General features: G+C 43.8%; 1 protein-coding gene across 1 annotated transcript in view; it reads left to right on the forward strand.

Annotated features, from left to right (window-relative positions):
• The first annotated feature begins 366 nt into the window (after positions 1 to 366).
• Positions 367 to 12,023, forward strand: part of ERF (ETS2 repressor factor) — a 214,922-nt gene continuing 203,265 nt past the window's right edge. Inside the window, exon 1 of the mRNA XM_082273592.1 lies at positions 367 to 397. The gene's annotated coding sequence lies outside the window, so the exon portion shown is untranslated. The remainder of the gene's footprint in view (positions 398 to 12,023) is intronic.

Raw genomic sequence — 12,023 nt, forward strand, 5'->3', positions numbered from 1 at the left:
CCTGTTTCTAAATCCTGACATAGGAACAAACTTTTCCTCTGGCCCTCCCACGCGGCTGGGATTCCTGTCCCCGTGTCCCCCTCTTCCTTGGCGTCCGTTTTCTTCGCACTCCCAAATAGAATTCCTCCTGGCACTCTGCCCCGGCGACTTTCAAACACCAGCCGCGCCCTGGGATGAGGGCTCTCGTGTGAGAGCGAGGGAACCTTCTAAAAATACCTTTCCCAAAAAAAAAAAAAAAAGGCACCCCAAGTGTATTAACGGATCCCCCCTCCCACTCCCCACCCTCGGCTCCCTCTCTTTCCGTTTCTAATTCCTGATGCGGAATCTTCTCCTTTGGGTCATGTTCCCTTTCGGAGTGAAGACTCTCAGCTCTTTCCCTCTCACTCTTTCTCCTCCTGTAAGTCATTACTTCTTCCCTTTTTTATCTTTCAATGCTGTATGTTTTTCTATAGATTTTACGTAACTTGAATATCCTGTGTCCTGGGTTTCCGGTATGTTGTCCAAAAATGTATCCATAGAAGTGTCTACATTAAAGGAAGTACGACACATGGCACCAAGTCTTGATGACTTCCAGGGACAGTCCTGGGATTAAAGACTTGTCCTTGGATTCATATTTTTCCCCCAAAAGGTTAGCTACCCCAAAACTAATCTTTCGATATTTGGTTTAAAGACTTGTCCTTGGATTCATATTTTTTCCCCAAAAGGTTAGCTACCCCAAAACTAATCTTTCGATATTTGGTTTAAAGACTTGTCCTTGGATTCATATTTTTTCCCCAAAAGGTTAGCTACCCCAAAACTAATCTTTCGATATTTGGTTTAAAGACTTGTCCTTGGATTCATATTTTTTCCCTAAAAGGTCAGCTACCCCAAAACAAATCTTTCGATATTTGGTTTAAAGATTTGTCCTTGGATTCATATTATTTCCTTAAAAGGTTAGCTACCCCAAAACTAATTTTTTGATATTTGGTAGATGCCGGAGAGTTAAACCATCTGACAGTTTCCTATATCTCTCAGGAATTGTGTTGACCTCTGCCCTTCAGTTCTTGGGTTGGCATGCCTGCTGTGACCATTATAAGGGGCTCCCACTGCCCCGACTGAATTATTATTTTTTTTGTTCAGTATTATGGAGAATGATACAAGCAGAGCTGAAACACATAAAAGGTGGCCAGGAACACCAAAAAAGTCCAAGGTGGACAGCGACAGTCTCAGGAATTATTGCAGTGTGATCGGGCATATTTAGGGGGCACTAAATCTGACGTTCAGCCAACATTCTTCCAGGTCCATGTGTTTCATGACAGTAATTTATTCTCCGCTAGAGAATGTTTGGTGAAAGCAACATTCACTGTTTTATTAATAGACCCCCTCCAAGGCATAAAAGGAACTAGAGACGGACTTAGCCCATTGGGCTCCACCTATAATTAAAAAATCACATTTGGGTGGAATGATCCTTTAATACTGCCCACCAGTAACACACAAAAAAAATATTTTCTCTATATGTTGGATTTAATTTGAACAGTTGTGCCCTGCTGTTTTCTTTTTGTTAGTTTTTATTGGTATTACAAGAAAAGGTACAAAAGCCAATGTTAGAATAAATGGCAGAAAGTGTGCTCCAAATGCACCAATGTACAAGATGGTGAAAAAAGACTAATTTGTGTGTTCTGCTGTTTTAGTGCCGGTTCACACTAGGTCGCTCCGACTTAGGGGGCGACCTGTGAAGTCGCGTGCAGCGCGACTTCCGCGCAACTTGCACGGATTTCATAAAATAAATGTCTATGCAAGTCGCCTCCAGGTCGCCCCGAAGTAGTACAGGACCCTTTTTCTAAGTCGGAGCGACTTGTGTCGCTCCTATTAGAACGGCTCCTGTACTACACAATGGGAGCGTGACAGACCGCGACTTGTCAGGCTGACAAATCGCGGTCCAAGTTGGATCAATGTGAATGCGGTCTTAAAATCAATGTTTATAAATAGCATTACAGGTGAAAAAATAAATATATAATATATATATATACAGTGGGTACGGAAAGTATTCAGACCCCCTTAAATTTTTCACTCTTTGTTATATTGCAGCCATTTGCTAAAATCATTTAGGTTCATTCTTCTTCCTCATGAATGTATACATAGCACCCCATACTGACAGAAAAACACAGAATTGTTGTCATTGTTGCAGATTTATTAAAAAAGAAAAACTGAAATATCACATGGTCCTAAGTATTCAGACCCTTTGCTCAGTATTTAGTAGAAGCCCCCTTTTGATCTAATACAGCCAGGAGTCTTTTTGGGAAAGATGCAACAAGTCTTTCACACCTGGATTTGGGGATCCTCTGCCATTCCTCCTTGCAGATCCTCTCCAGTTCTGTCAGGTTGGATGGTAAACGTTGGTGGACAGCCATTTTTAGGTCTCTCCAGAGATGCTCAATTGGGTTTAAGTCAGGGCTCTGGCTGGGCCATTCAAGAACAGTCACGGAGTTGTTGTGAAGCCACTCCTTCGTTATTTTAGCTGTGTGCTTAGGGTCATTGTCTTGTTGGAAGGTAAACCTTCGGCCCAGTCTGAGGTCCAGAGCACTCTGGAGAAGGTTTTTGTCCAGGATATCCCTGTACTTGGCCGCATTCATCTTTCCCTCGATTGCAACCAGTCGTCCTGTCCCTGCAGCTGAAAAACACCCCCACAGCATGATGCTGCCACCACCATGCTTCACTGTTGGGACTGTATTGAACAGGTGATGAGCAGTGCCTGGTTTTCTCCACACATACCGCTTAGAATTAAGGCCAAAAAGTTCTATTTTGGTCTCATCAGACCAGAGAATCTTATTTCTCACCATCTTGGAGTCCTTCAGGTGTTTTTTAGCAAACTCCATGCAGGCTTTCATGTGTCTTACACTGAGGAGAGGCTTCCGTCGGGCCACTCTGCCATAAAGCCCCTACTGGTGGAGGGCTGCAGTGATGGTTGACTTTCTACAACTTTCTCCCATCTCCTGACTGCATCTCTGGAGCTCAGCCACAGTGATCTTTGGGTTCTTCTTTACCTCTCTCACCAAGGCTCTTCTCCCCCGATAGCTCAGTTTGGCCGGACGGCCAGCTCTAGGGAGGGTTCTGGTCGTCCCAAACGTCTTCCATTTGAGGATTATGGAGGCCACTGTGCTCTTAGGAACCTTAAGTGCAGCAGAAATCTTTTTGTAACCTTGTCTAGATCTGTGCCTTGCCACAATTCTGTCTCTGAGCTCTTCAGGCAGTTCCTTTGACCTCATGATTCTCATTTGCTCTGACATGCATTGTGATCTGGAAGGTCTTATATAGACAGGTGTGTGGCTTTCCTAATCAAGTCCAATCAGTATAATCAAACACAGCTGGACTCAAATGAAGGTGTAGAACCATCTCAAGGATGATCAGAAGAAATGGAAAGCACCTGAGTTAAATATATGAGTGTCACAGCAAAGGGTCTGAATACTTAGGACCATGTGATATTTCAGTTTTTCTTTTTTAATAAATCTGCAACAATGTCAACAATTCTGTGTTTTTCTGTCAGTATGGGGTGCTATGTGTACATTCATGAGGAAGAAGAATGAACTTAAATGATTTTAGCAAATGGCTGCAATATAACAAAGAGTGACAATTTTAAGGGGGTCTGAATACTTTCCGTACCCACTGTATATACATATACAGTATCTCCCAAAAGTGAGTACACCCCTCACATTTTTGTAAATATTTTTTTTATCTCTTTTCAACACTGAAGAAATGACACTTTGCTACAATGTAAAGTAGTGAGTGTACAGCTTGTATAAGGGTCCTTTCACACGGGCATTCCGTATGTCCGTTTTTCATCCCATCCGATTGCGGATGAAAAACGGACATAATGCATGTCCATGGGATTACGGATGTCAGCGGATCACCATCTGCTGACAACCGATTTGTGTCCTTTACGATCAGTTCCGTTTTTTGGAACGGAAGAGAACCCTATTTTCTTCCGTTTAAAAAAACGGAAAGGACGCAAAAACGGATGTCAGCGGTGTCATCCGCTGACATCCGCAATCCCCATAGACATACATTATCTCCGTTTATCATCCGCAAAGGGATGGGATGATAAACAGACATACGGACCGGATGACACAAGTGTCATCCGCGTCCGTAAAAAAAAAAAAGTGCCGGAGCGGATCAAAAAACGGTCCGCTCCGTGTGAAAGGACCCTAACAGTGTACATTTGCTGTCCTCTCAAAATAGCTCAACAAACAGCCATTAATGTCTAAACTGCTGGCAACAAAAGGGAGTACACCCCTAAGTGATAATGTCCAAATTGGGCCCAAAGTGTCAATATTTTGTGTGGCCACCATTATTTTCCAGCAGTGCCTTAACCCTCTTGGGCAGGGAGTTCACCAGAGCTTCACAGGTTGCCACTGGAGTCCTCTTCCATTCCTCCATGACGACATCACAGTGGATATTAGAGACCTTGCGCTCCTCCACCTTTCATTTGAGGATGCCCTACAGATGCTCAATAGGGTTTAGGTCTGGAGACATGCTTGGCCAGTCCATCACATTTACCTTCAGCTTATTTAGCAAGGCAGTGGTCATCTTGGAGTTGTGTTTTGAGTGGAACCTGTCCTGTTAAACCTCTGTATGGTCTTGGCCACCATGCTGCAGCTCAATTTCAGGGTCTTGGCAATCTTCTTACAGCCTAGGCCATCTTTATGTAGAGCAGGCATATCCAACCTGCGGCCCGAGGGCCGCATGCGGCCCAGAACCTCAGGCAATGCGGCCCACTGCCCCCTGACAATTTTTGCTGGGGAGGAAGGAACTACCTCGGAGGAAGGAACTACCTCGGAGCGGCCGCCACGGACTTCGTAACATTGAAGTCTATGGCGGTCGCCTCCTGGTCGCCCCAAAGAAGCTCCGGACCCTTTTTCTGAGTCGGAGCGACTTGTGTCGCTCCTATCAGAACGGGTCCGCAGCTTCCCTATGGGAGGCGACCTGCGGCGACCTGTGAGGCGACCAGGTCGCCTCACAAGTCGCCCCAGTGTGAACGGGGGCTTATACAAGCTGTACACTCACTACTTTACATTGTGGCAAAGTTTAATTTCTTCAGTGTTGTCACATGAAAAGATAGAATAAAATATTTACAAAAATTTGAGGGGTGTACTCTCTTGTGTGAGATAATATATATATAGATAGATAGATAGATAGATAGATAGATAGATAGATAGATAGATAGATAGATAGATAGATAGATAGATAGATAGATAGATAGATAGATAGATTATATATATATATATATATATATACACATATATAAATATATATATATATATATATATATATATATATATCTATATATATACAGTATATAGATATATAGATATAGATATGTAGATATATAGAGATATATATAGTATATAAAAAATTGCTGCACTTAATGTTTCTTAAAAAAAAAAAAAAAAACATACAAAATGTTCCATCTGCAACAGTTTCAGGCTATATCAGGATAGAAAATATATATACTGTAATAAATATATAGAGAGCATTTGACAGGCGGTGAGTAGGCATTGTATTTACACCCCCTAAATGCTAAACTACCGCGCCACAACTGTATGCGTTGTGCACAGTTGCAGCACTGCCCATTCGCTTTAATGGATCTAATTGGGCAGGCTGTAGTGCCTGTCGAGTGCAGCAGGGGGTATAATTCCTATTGCAGTCATCCAGCAAAGGGGGAGCAGTTGAGGGTTGGTAAAAATGTGGCTCAACCGTAAGAGTAAATTAATCCTTTCTCTGTTCCTGTTATTTTGTTGGAATAACCATATACTAGCAGCATTTCATTCAAGCTTTCTCATACTAATAACATTTGTTCAGTTTTCCAATCATCATTGGGTCAAATCAACGTTTGTTTCCCACCATTGTGATGAAAAAATTCTAAAGAGTAGAATAGAAAAAGCTTTGTCGAACGAATACATTTAACAGCGTATGTGCTTTTCGTTTGGGAAATGATTTTCATTTCAGTGATGAAGTACTTTCAAACAGGACTCATCAAGTCATCGAATGTACTGAGAATTTTTTTATAAATGTTTGGACGAATATTCATGCGAACGTTTGTTTGAAAATCTACTAGTGTGTGGGCAGTGTAAGCTGTACGGTATAGAAGCCTTGGTCTCCATACACTGCACTGATGATGGCCAACTAGCCTGAAGGCCCCTTTCACACTTGCTGCGACTTTGTTGCCATGATTTTGAAGCGCGTTTGACTGGGCTTGAGTGCAGTGCTGTATCTTGGCCTAGGCCGACAAGGCCCAGGCCTAGGGCGGCACTTTGCAGGGGGACAGCAAAAAAGCTGCCCCCTGATGGCCACTGATGAGGCTGCACTAATATGCTGCACTGATGAAGCCGCACTGATGGGCAGTAATGAGGCTGCACTGATGGGCACTGATGAGGCTGAACTTATGGGAACTGATGAGGCTGCACTGATGGGCACTTAGACTGTGGTTATGGTCTGTGGTTTACAGATGATAGGGCGGGTCATAAACAGGAAAGGGTGTGGCCTTTACAGGAAGGGGTGGGTCATATTCAAATTAGGGGTGCCCAAGTTTAGTCAGGCCTAGGGCAGCACAAAACCTAAATACACTACTGCTTGAGTGTCTTTGGACCTCAAAACGAATCAAAATCGTGCCAAAGTAGTGCATTGACTACTCTGAAGTCGGTGCGACTTCAAGTCGCACAGATATGATTGGTACTCATTGGAAATAATGGAGAACGACTTGTCATACAATTTTGCTGTCCCAAATTGCATTACAAGTCGCACAAACGTGAAAGGGGCCGAAACTGCAAGCAGTTTGGAATAAATGGATCCATAATATTAGACTGTATGTGTATTGGATGTACATTTGGCCACAGGGACATATAGGAATGGTTTGCATGGCTCCACTCACTATCTTCAAATGAGGAATAATGATCCTAAAATGAGGAATATTTTTTTGGTCTGTGATGGTCAATTGAGATAAACCAATACATTCTGGTTTAACCACTTAAGCCCCGGAGGATTTGGCTGCTCAAAGACCATGCCCTATTTTGCGATTCGGCACTGCGTGATTGTAACGGACAATTGCGCGGTCGTGCGACACTGTACCCAAATGAAATTGATGTCCTTTTTTTACCACAAACAGAGCTTTCTTTTGGTGGTATTTGATCACCTGTGCGATTTTTACTTTTTGCGCTATAAACAAAAAAAGAGCGACAATTTTGAAAAAATAACAATATTTTTCACATTTTTTTATATGAAATTCTCAAAAAAAAATGTAAAAATCAAAATTTTTTAACATTTTAGGCCAATTTGTTTTCTGCTACATATACTTGGTAAAAAAAATCAAAATAAGCGTATTTTGATTGGTTTGCGCAAAAGTTATTGCGTTTACTAACTATGGGAAAGAATTATGTCATTTTTATTGTTTTTTTTTTTAACTAGTAATGGCGGAGATCTGCGATTTTTTTGCGGGACTGCGACATTGCGGCGGACAGATCGGACCCCTAACTGACATTTTTGACACTTTTGGGAGTACCAGTGACATTACTACAATAATCAGTGCTATAAATATGCACTGCTACTGTAAAAATTACACTGGCAGGGAAGGGGTTAACTTTATTAGTGATCAAGGGGTTAAGTGTATCAATAGGGGCGGGATTCTAACTGTGGGAGGGCGTGGCTTGTGATGTAACCACAGAGACATGCGATGCTACATAGCAGGATCGTATGATCTCTGCAGTTACACCAGGGAGAATGACAGGCGGCTTTGTTTACATCAGCCGTCTGCCTTTCTCCCTCTCCTGCATGAGATCGCGAGTGGCAGGCGGACATGGGAGCTGCCAGTCACACGTGCGGGGATGTCAGGGAACGAGCTGGAGCGCGCCTCCGGCGGTGCGCGCTCGCCCCCTACAGGCTCGTGGGCAAGTGACGTACCGGTACGTCACTTTGCCCAGGAGTGACTGACCGCCGCAGCATATAGTCGTGCGGCGGTCGGCAAGTGGTTAAGAAGGGTCTACTGTGCTATTCACTAACTCCGTGGAGGGCGTCTTGGTCCCTTTCAGCACATCTTACATAAAGTGTCTAGTCCTTCCACTGCACCAATTAAAGTATTTATATAATGTGTTTACTAGAGGTGTTACTCACACCTTTGTATAGTGTGTGATCTGTATGTGTATTTTAGGTATTACTAACAATGAAGGCTGGCAACTCAGATGCTCCTAAATAAAAGTACTTTATTTGTTACATGGATACACAGGTACAGGCTATATGCTGACGCGTTTTGGCTTTGGAGCCTTCGAACAATAACCTTACAAATTTTGTTCATTTAATAAAAATATTTCATAATTTTTAATTACATTTTTGGGGCTAAAAATGTGAAACCAATTATCGTTCGTCATCCACTAACTATCAGAAAATCGGCCCAACGTTCGAATAGAATTTGGTCTGATTTTTCGTATAGTGTATGGCCAGCATAAGGCTTACCTGTAGGTACAGTGAATATCTCCTAAACTTGTGGTGTTTAGGAGATATTCACACTGGATGCAGCCAGTGACATCACTAGCACATGAGTTCTGAAGGTCCAGGGGCGGATCCAGAGTCTAGTCTCGGGAGATGCACTGAGTTTTTTCGTGGGCAATTTGTCGGGGCCATGGCTGGTGTTGGTGCTTCAATCATCACAGCACCATGGTTGATTTGGTGTCAGGATGATTGAAGTGCATTATTTTTATTATTACATTGAAATATAAAATGAAATAGTTCAACTCACCATAACGCAGAATCAGTGGGAGCCCTAAGCGTGTCACTTGCCAAGTCACCTGCCACCAGATGCAGCTTGTCGCATGCAACATCACCTGCCACCAGATGCGGCTTGTCACTTGCCAGGTCACCTGCCAACAGATGCAGCTTGTCACTTGCCAGGTCACCTGCCAACAGATGCAGCTTGTCACTTGCCAGGTCACCTGCCAGCAGATGCAGCTTGTCACTTGCCACCTCACTTGCCACCAGATGTGGATTTCACTTACCACGTCACCTGCCACCAGATGGGGATTGTCACTTGCCACGTCGCCTGCCACCAGATGCAGGTTGTTACTTGCCACGTCGCCTGCCACCAGATGTAGCTTGTCACTTGCCACGTCGCCTGCCACCAGATGCAGCTTGTCACTTGCCACATCGCCTGCCACCAGATGTAGCTTGTCACTTGCCACGTCGCCTGCCACCAGATGCAGGTTGTTACTTGCCACGTCGCCTGCCACCAGATGTAGCTTGTCACTTGCAACGTCGCCTGCCACCAGATGTAGCTTGTCACTTGCCACGTCGCCTGCCACCAGATGCAGGTTGTTACTTGCCACATCGCCTGCCACCAGATGCAGCTTGTCACTTGCCATGTCTCCTGCCACCAGATGTAGCTTGCCCCTTGCCACATCACTTACCACCTAGAGTGGATTGTCACTTGCCAGTGGCTGTGTCCCAGTGTGAGGGCGGTGAGAGAGAATGTCATTTATCTGCTTGCTCGCTCGCTCGCCTGCCGCTCGCTCGCCTGCCCGCTCAAAGGCCTGCCTGCCCACTCACCTGCCTGTCCGCCCGCTCACTGGCCTGCTTACCCGCTCACCTGCCTGTCCGCCCGCTCAGTGATATCACCTGCCAGTTTGCCTACCCGCCTGCTGGCCGACTCACTATTTTGTCAGGGGGGGGCAATTTCCCCATTCCCCCCCAGATTCGCCCCTGTGAATGACCTGTACTGAGACATATGCCCTGGCCACTCATACAGTCAGAGCCTGTGAATCCTGAATGAAGATAGAAGCCCTGACAGTGCACTGTTGGAGGGCTTCATTCTAAGGTAAATATTTTATAATGTCCTAGTATGTGATGCATGTTAGAACATTATGCCATTGTTTTGCAGGGTATTTTTTTTCTTTTAATGCCGCAGCTTACTACTGCTTTACAGTTGGACTTCTCATCACTTTTTGTCCTGCACATACAGTATCTCATATTTTATTATATCTTTTCATGTGAAAACACTGAAGAAATTACACTTTGCAACAATGTAAAGTAGTGAGTGTACAGCTGGTATAACAGTGTAAATTTGCTGTCCCCTCAAAATAACTCAACACACAGCCATTAATGTCTAAACCGCTGGCAACAAAAGTGAGTACACCCCTAAGTGGAAATGTCAAAATTGGGCCCAATTAGCCATTTCCCCTCCCCGGGTCATGTGACTTATTAGTGTTACAAGGTCTCAGGTGTAAATGGGGAGCAGGTGTGTTAAATTTGGTGTTAGCGCTCTCACTCATACTGGTCACTGGAAGTTGAATATGGCACCTCATGGCAAAGAATTTCCTGAGGATCTGAAAAAAATTATTGTTGCTCTACATAAAGATGGCCTAGGCTATAAGAAGATTGCCAAGACCCTGAAGCTGACCTGCAGCACGGTGGCCAAGACCATACAGCGGTTAAACAGGACAGGTTCCACTCAGAACAGGCCTCGCCATGGTCGACCAAAGAAGTTGAGTCCATGTGCTCAGCGTCATATCCAGAGGTTGTCTTTGGGAAATAGACGTATGAGTGCTGCCAGCATTGCTGCAGAGGTTAAAGGGGTGGGGGGTCAGCCTGTCAGTGCTCAGACCATACGCCGCACACTGCATCAAATTGGTCTGCATGGCTGTTGTCCCAGAAGGAAACCTCTTCTAAAGATGATGTACAAGAAAGCCCGCAAACAGTTTGCTGAAGACAAGCAGACAAAGGATATGGATTAATGGAACCATGTCCTGTGGTCTAATGAGACCAAGATAAATTATTATTTGGTTCAGATGGTGTCATGTGTGTGTGGCGGCAATCAGGTGAGGAGTACAAAGACAAGTGTGTCTTGCCTACAGTCAATCATGGTGGTGAGAGTGTCATGGCCTGGCACTGGGGAGCTACAGTTTATTGAGGGAACCATGAATGACATAAAATGAATGACATACTGAAGCAGAACATGATCCCCTCCCTTCAGAGACTGAGCCGCAGGGTAGTATTCCAACATGATAACGACCCCAAACACACCTCCAAGACAACCACCGCCTTGCTCAGAGATGTATAGTAACTAAGTAGAACTACTTCACTACTGTACTTAAGTACCGAAAGGCGGTATCTGTACTTTCCTAGAGTAGAATTTTTTTCTCCTACTTCCACTTTTACTTCACTACATTTTTTCGATGATTTCAATACTTCTACTCCGATATTTTTTTTTGTGCTGCATAGTTACTCGTTACTATTTTAAAAATTACCACTGCCAGAACAGTAGATGGCAGGTTTCATGAAGCTCAAAACATGTGTATAATGTCATGTGTACTTTTGACTTCTTTCTTCAATAACTACTTAACACAGTACTTGTAGCAAAATGTAAAAAAAAACTACTTGCAATACTTAAGTACAAAAAATGTTGAATACTTTAATACTTCTACTCAAGTCACTTTTTGATCAAGCACTTGTACTTTTACTCAAGTATGGGTTTCAAGTACTTTATACAACTCTGGCCTTGCTAAAGAAGCTGAGGATAAAGGTGATGGATTCGCCAAGCATGTCTCCACACCTAAACCCTATTGAGCATCTGTGGGGCATCCTCAAATGGAAGGTGGAAGAGCGCAAGGTCTCTAACATCCACCAGCTCCGTGATGTCATCATGGAGGAGTGGGAGAAGAATCCAGTGGCAACCTGTGAAGCTCTGGTGAACTCCATGCCCAAGAGGGTTAGGGAAGTAATGGTGGCCACACAAAATATTGACACTTTGGGCCCAATTTGAACATTTTCACTTAGGGGTGTACTCACTTTTGTTGCCAGCGGTTTAGACATTAATGGCTGTGTGTTGAGTCATTTTGAGTGGACAGCAAATGTACACTGTTATACAAGCTGTGCACTCACTACTTTACATTGTAGCAAAGTGTCATTTCTTCCGTGTTGCCACATGAAAAGATATAATCAAATATTTACAAAAATGTGAGGGGTGTACTTACTTTTGTGAGATACTGTATATGTGTAATTTTTCCTGT

This window comes from Pelophylax lessonae, assembly GCF_965119305.1.
Source record: "Pelophylax lessonae genome assembly, chromosome: 12".
Classification (NCBI taxonomy): Eukaryota; Metazoa; Chordata; class Amphibia; order Anura; family Ranidae; genus Pelophylax; species Pelophylax lessonae.